At 37.6% G+C, this 7,911-nt stretch overlaps 1 non-coding gene across 1 annotated transcript; it reads right to left on the bottom strand.

Moving 5' to 3' along the window:
* Positions 1 to 295: 295 nt before the first annotated feature.
* LOC122869613 lies at positions 296 to 406 on the bottom strand. Its single transcript, XR_006376370.1, has one exon. It is a non-coding gene; the product is annotated as a U6 spliceosomal RNA (small nuclear RNA).
* Positions 407 to 7,911: the final 7,505 nt, after the last annotated feature.

Raw genomic sequence — 7,911 nt, 5'->3', positions numbered from 1 at the left:
TGGTGTCAGTAACTGGTAACGATGGTGGCAAGCAGTAAATCCAAAAACTTTACTTTAGAAACCTTTAGGTGATGACTAAGGCACTACGGTCATTTATGTCTAGTACATCTACATGGTCTATGGGTATGACTCACACTTGAAGAGTAACTCCAAACTTTGTTTTGGAAGGAGGTAAAATATAGCTGCATTGGTCGCTATAGGTTTAAAGGTAGCCTGTAAGTCTGTTGCACCTCTGACCACACCCAACATGTCACCTGACTGTGGTCAGGCGTGGTCTATTATACTTGTGACCACACTATAGTGCAAATGCTTCACGAATTTGCATGCCATCCTTTTCAAAAGGGCCATGCTAATCTTCTCTGTATCGATTCCAATTTTTCAAATGTGCTGCCTGACCAAGCAGTACTATAGTGTCACACTACAGCACTGCTGCATACAACAAGTCCTCCAATTAAACGTCAAAAAACGACACATGGAAATGATATGCAGTGACACATAGAAGCATTTTTTGATCTGACGCCAGTATCGGTTAAGGTTACAATAAACATTAAGGTTAATGTTGAACAATCATGGTCGTGCTTTGAAAAAAAAACATTGACTGATGGTTGGAAATGGGAAATGAACAGAGATCTCCAGTGTTAAAATCCAGTGCTCATCCATCCGACCCAGACCTCCTCCCTCTGCGGACTTTATCACTCTATATTAACGTCAAGTGATTTCATTATTTTCTCTCGTCATAATTCCTATCACCGCTGGAGCGCTTTGTCACTTAAACCTAAACATGTCTTTTTAAGATTATTTTTGGGGCTTTTTGCCTTAATTTGATAACAGCTGAAGAGAGAAAGAAAATTTGGGAGAGAGGGAGGATGACATGCAGCAAAGGGCACCCCACATATTTTGTTTTGAGGCACTTGCTAAAGAGACTGATGTACAGGGTGTAGAAAAAACATGTCACTACTAGTTGGCAGCACAAGCCAGATTAAAAGACTGTGTGCAGTTACTCTTTTACAATTCTGCACAAGCCTAAAACTGAGACCTGAACCTGGCCCGTATCTTAAAGACCCAACCTGACTGAACTCAATGTCAGTGCATAGCAACTACAGTTACTACTACTAGCTACTAAAACACTTGGTTAGGGAAAGATCATGGTTACTGTTAATAAAATGGCAAGCGTTAATTGCAGGTCTGCAAGGGGACCTGAAGTGCAGTCTTCTGCATCATACGGATCATTAATATGGCCCTAACTTGATACTGGGCCTGACATGGCATAGCTACATGCAGCACATGACACACAGACACATGCAATTAGCACAGTCAGAAAGAAAAAGAGAGACTTTTTTTTATAAATTACATTTGAAAATACTGAAACCCAAACCCAACCAGAGATCGAAGCTTAATGCAACAAAACTGCTAGAACCCAACCCAATACTTGCACTCACTGTTGTAGCATTGTTTGTCCGGTCATGCTTATGAAAGAGATTTTTAATCTAATGATACATGATTAAACATGGTTAAATAAAAATTTGACTCCACAATAAAAGCCCCAACCTTTTTTTGTTTTGTTTTTTGGATTGACAGCACTGCTTCACCCCTTACTGCTCCAGCGCCCTATGTGTCCTGCCAGCTGTCTATCACATCATTTACCACCTTTCCCATAACCCCTTCCTCCTACACACACACAGAGAGAGAGAGAGAGAGAGAGAGAGAGAGAGAGAGAGAGAGAGAGGGAGATAGAAAGAGAGGGAGAGAGACTATTACTAAAATGGTGTCAGTGTTAGAAGTATCAATCAAAATGACAGAAAGACAGACAGGAATTACACAAATAACCACACACACACACACACACACACACACACACACACACACACACATAACTACACACACAGCTACACACTCTGTCTCTGTCTCTCTCTGTCATGCTCCCATGCAGACATATAATCACTCCCACCACCAAATACACAAAACGCACACACACACACACACACACACACACACACACACACACACACACACACACACAGACAGAGAGAGAGAAGCAGCCAGTGTGAGTATGAGTGATGGTTGCAGTTCGTGTCTATCCATTACAGCGGTCTGGCTGCAGACAGGTGAGCAGGCTGATACATGAGCAGGGCTTTATCTGCACTCACCGACTCCCCACGCCATTTCATTCAGCGGCTTGCAGCATTAACATCCCCCCACCCCTTCCCCCAACACACACCCCAACACCACCTTCATCTCTACAAAGAAAGATTTTAAAAATGCAGCTACAATTTAAATATAATTTCATTATCAGAATTTCATATTAATGGTAACTGAGGGAGAAACATGAGGTGGGTGTTATCTGCGCTCCACACTGGCCTGATCACTCACTGTTTTCTTTAATGACAATTATACACACACAGCAGGTGAAAAAATATATTTACGTGTGCAATTTGAGAAAAATAAATTAATTACCTTAAGTTCATAATTCAAGTTAAAGTATAGAGCACTTTCAAATACAGTGCTTGCAGGCAGGATGAAAAAGTTATTTGTTGGGTGTCACCTTTTTAAATGATCTACATGTCATACTAAAACCAGACTTTTCATTTATAATTTTTAATAAACTGGACCAAATGAACTGAACTAAACGTGTGAAAGTGCCCCAAGTGAAACTGGTTCTATTGGTTTTTCAAAACTTGATAATGTGAACATTATATGGAGGATATAACATTAAAGATTACAGTTTTACAGGGGTTTACTGTATGTGCCAGACTATTTCTTGGCTATAAGATATAGTCCAGCACATAACCCCATTAAACACACAAGATATAACATGTTAATTAATGATCTTTAGGTGCTTGTAGGCAAATTTTGTTACCTTTGGATAGAGCCAGGCTAGCTGTTTCCTCCTGTTTCCAGTCTTGGAAACCATCTCCTAACGGGGGCTTCATATTTACTGTACAGACACGAGAGTGGTATCTATCTTCTCATCCAACTCTCGGCAAGAAGGTGAATAAGAGTGTTTCCCAAAATATTGAACAAGTCCTTCAATGTTTTTTTTCCCCACAATGCATAAATTAATGCCCATTTACAATTTGTTGTTGTCAATTGAAATAATACAGCAGTGCGCTTGGTTATAAAGTATCTAATTGCTGAAAGCTTTTCAATATGCTCCTGTAAACATGTTCTGTCAGGCCAATTTAAAGGAATAAATATACATATTATTTTTATTAAATTTTGGAGGTAATTGTAATTTTAGATGTCATTGCAATCTATTATTAGAGTTGTGAGAAAAATTGCTTTTTTTATTAATAAATAATTAAATAATCGATTGGTTTTATTTTTGTCCCATTCCAAAATGACTCTGTGATCAATTCAATCAAAGCAGAATAGTATTTACAGTCTCAGAGAGACGAGGGAAAGAGACATAGAGAGGAGAGAATCAATAATCAAAGTATATATAAAGTAAGGGATAAAAGTGTGTGACAGAGCAACATACACTCTGCATGACTTTCAAACTAATGTGTTTCAATTGTAAGTATCTTTTGTGCCTGCACCACGTTTTTTTTTTTACCCAGTCAAGTTAGCAATAATAAATATGCAACGTCCTGTTAGACTTTCAAACTAAAGCTTGCTGAGTAACATTTCAGGTGACGGTCACAGTTCGGTTAGAGTTAAGGCACTGGAACTACTTGGTTATACATGTTTAGGAAAATATCATGGTTTGGGCTAAAACAAATACTTCCCTAAAACAATCAGCGTTGACTAATTTGGTTAGGTTTAGGCACCAAAACTACTTGTTTGGGTTAGAATATATAAACCATCAACGCTGACTATTAGTTTCACACGTTAATCGTTAACCTTCTCCATGGGAAGGTCCTGTGTTTGACTCATCCATCCACCTCAACGTCCTCCCTGTGCGGACTTTGCCAAAAAAAAAAAGGAAAATTCATGTCCACACAAATCTATAGATTAAATTTTCATGACTTTTTCACAACCTGCCCTGAGACTGGGTTGGACGGAGGGAGGGAGGGAGACCAAGGATCAGAAAGAGAAAGGGGGGATGAAGGGGAGGTGAGGTGGAGAGCAAGTAAAGTGACAAAAATAAAATGTTAATACACATATGACGCATGTACACACACACAGGGTCTGTGCAGTGTCAGGTTTTGGCACACACACTCTTGTTTTAGTGTAATGGATGGCAGTGTCACACACCAAGCACTGTTTAACTTCAACCACTCTGTACAGCACAGCAAGAGTGTGTGTGTGTGTGTGTGTGTGTGTGTGTGTGTGTGTGTGTGTTTACAAGCACTGTGCAGGTGTGTGTTTGTGCTTGAAGATTTATGAAAGATTGGTGAAGCTATATGTTTGTGTGTGTGTGTGTGTGTGTCATATCCATCCATCACACCTGAATGGCGCTAATTGCCAACGGGAAGTGGCCATGGCCCTCCTGCTTCCTGACTGGCCAGTCCCTGTGGGGCTACCAGCATGCACTGGGGTTAAATGGTAAGACTAAAAATCAGTAGGTGAAATGAAACACTACATATGAAAACAGTGTTTAAAACTGAAAAAAATATAGTCCTCAAAAGTCAAACGGCTACCAATTGCTGCTACTTGGGGACATCTATGTGAGAAGATATCTTGTAGATATTAACATTTTAAATTAATATAATGAGGCATCATAAGAGCTCTGGACATTCTAGGAGTTAAAAAAATCCTCCACCGATTTAGCATTATACTCCTACTAACCTTATGCGCCCGCCCCTTTGTTTTTTGTTTGTTCCATGTCTGGTTTTGTCTCGTAACTGCTGGCTATAGTTAACATAAGTTCAAAGTCGCTGTCCTGATTGTATTCACTCAGCCTGCTATATGTTTGTATTTATAAAGTTAAGAACACATGTCATATGACCTGACATCACCACATCCACCACAGATATCAGACTGAAAAAGAGGATCTTTGGCGCATTGGTTGGGGCTGAAGACTACACATTTGAAAAGGAAAGAAATCTGAGTGTGTGGAGTTGAAAGTGGTGAGATCTGCTGCTTGTGACCAGCCTGCACCTGTATTTTAGCAAATATTTGACCATGATAAGATCAGTTCTATGTTACTGATATAATAGTCATGGTGACTGGTCAGAATGTGTTGGTATTTGTGTCTTATTTTGTTTTTATAACAATATAATATCACAACGCAAGTTGTCTGAGTGTGGCCGTTTAAAATGAGTGTTAATACAATATTTCTCAGGACACATCTCAGGATCAACATACCAGAGCACTGACAACATTTGTCTCCTAAAAGTAACATTTTGTCACTCATTACACAATGACCTAAAAAAAATTCTTTGAGGTAGCTTTTATTTTATTTTTTCAGAAACCAAAATTCGATTACAACACAAAGAATGGCACCTCTTTACTGCATGGATTGTACTACCTTATAGTATTTGTTACAGAAATGAATCAGAAATGCTGCAATATGCTTCAGTAGGCTTTATTTTCTTGTGTTTCCCATGTGATACAAAACTAGACATTTTCACTTTTCATACTTGTATATGATTGCTACAGATATAGGAATACAATAGTGCTAGTCAGCCCTGTATTCTGCATTTTGTTACATGTAGATGTAGCAGAATGTAGCAAATTGCAGTCTAATGTACTGTAATTCTGTTTTATGTTATGTAAATTTACAGTATTTTACATTTGCTCACATTCATTTCTCTATACTGAGTTCACTTTTTCTTCACACAGTCAGCACAACAGAAGTCAATGTGGACTAAATTGTGGTGCACTTTTCATTTATTTCACACAAAATGCATTCAATAACCATCTTTCAAATTTTATGGTCTGTTCTCTCACTCAAACTCAACCACCCCTCGTAACTGAGCGCCTTTTTACATTCCTTGATGACCTTTATGAAAGACTTGTGCCAGGTGAAGAAAGTGGGCAAGCGAGGCAGACTCCAGGACGTTTTGTAATTGTATAGGACGATGTGGCATTTCACCGTTGCCTTCCAGGTAGCTAGTGGTTTACACTTATACTACTTTTCCTTCCACCTTACTTTTCATTCTGGAAGAGTATGTGCCTGGACATATCTGCAGAAGATTGCCAGGGATGGATCAGACATGCAAAACGATTCTTTCCCAGGTGTATTGCAAGAGAGGACACATAAGGTGTGATGTGGATGAGAACTTGTGGCCAAATGCAGAACGCAGGGTTGAGTAGCACTGTTGTATTTCTATACTGTATCTGTAGCTATTCTATACAAATATGTATAGTGAATATGTATAGTTTTATATTGCATTACTGGAATTACTTTAGTTTCATTTTGTCCACTTGGAATTACTCTATGCAAAAATGGCCTTTAAAAAAAGCCTACTGAAGCATATTACTGATTCATTTCTGTAACATATACTGTGACCTAAGGTAGCAAGCACATGTAATAAAGAAGTGACCGTATTTCTGTTGTAATAGAATTTTGGCTTTTGCTAAATAGATAAATAAAAGATACTTTTACAGAGACAATAGTGACACTAATTGTTATGTGACCTGTTGTTAGTGGTTTTTATGGTCTTTATATAATGAATGACAAAGTATTACTATTGGCAGACAATGTGTGTGTGTGTGTGTGTGTGTGTGTGTGTGTGTATCTCACTGACTCAACTCGCAAGCCGCTAAACCAGTGCCATAAAGGCTAGAAAAGCTGCTCCAGTTAAAATAGAAACGCTCTGTCAAAATTTAATAATTCTCAACAATTTATCAATTTATTCTCTACAGCAGACAGGGGAAAGCACGACAGAGGCCGGGTCAGAAATAAACAGAGTTTTGACCAAAAGTGCCTTTGAATGCTCATAAAGTTGCTTTTTTTTTTTTTTTTTTTTTGTTTCTGACTTGTTATTTTTTCAAATAAAACAAATCGAGTGTTTATTTGACAATATAACGTAATAATTATACATTATTTTAGAGTAAGAAAGTTAGAAAATGCCCCTAAAAATCAGTTCAAGGGGCAAAAATAAGGCTACCTTCTGAAAAAATATTGTATTGAAAAATGTGTTTTAACAATTGTAAGCCACAAGACTCAAACTCATGATCATATATTATTCACTAATTAAATGTGGTAACTATACATTTTTTGGTGGTTTGACATCAAACTGATCTATGATAATAAGAGCTTTTTTTAACAAAAATATTTTTATTCTATTCTATATTTATATTCTCTGCATCTATAGCAACTATATAAAGGTTTTCAGAAAAAGAAAAAGAGTGTTACGTGTCTTTCTGATCAGAATGCATCAAATTGAAAATGAAATACATGAAACATTGAGCACAAAGGGGTTAATTATTTTTAACAATACACAACATACTGACTTGCGATGCAAAGTGAAAGCATGAAAAATCACATTCATTAGGAACAAGCACACACACACACATTGACCTGGACCATATTGTTGCCTGGACAAACTACATAAATGTTTTATTGCATGATAGAGCCTGAAGCAATCCTCATTACCATAACAATTCATGGTGGTAATTTTCAGTGTTTTTCCATACATTTTCACTTTCAGTGTTAAGATTCTGCAAGAGAGACTACAGACACTCCTTGTAGTCATCCTCTGCATTTATCCTAATGTCCTCTCTCTGCTCTATGATTATTCTTTGTGTCAGGCACTGTGACCTTTGACCTTTAAAATCCATACAAAGCTGAAAGGTTATTTACTAAGTGATTTAATTACTACACTTGCAGAATTTCTGGTTTAATTTTGTGAAAGGATTGTTATTATTAATGACAATAACAATTTTTTACAATTGGTTCCTCACAGTTCACTTTTTCAAATCTCTCTCACAGTTAATCTCACATCCAAAATTCTCGCATAAACCAAGATTCCATTACAGCAAAAAAAGAGGCGCCTCCTCTCTGCATTAGTATACGCTGAGAAA

The sequence above is a fragment of the Siniperca chuatsi genome, linkage group LG21 (genome assembly GCF_020085105.1).
Source record: "Siniperca chuatsi isolate FFG_IHB_CAS linkage group LG21, ASM2008510v1, whole genome shotgun sequence".
NCBI classification, from domain to species: domain Eukaryota; kingdom Metazoa; phylum Chordata; class Actinopteri; order Centrarchiformes; family Sinipercidae; genus Siniperca; species Siniperca chuatsi.
The sequence above is the reverse complement of the archived record's forward strand: the minus strand, read 5'-3'. Positions and strand labels throughout refer to the sequence as shown.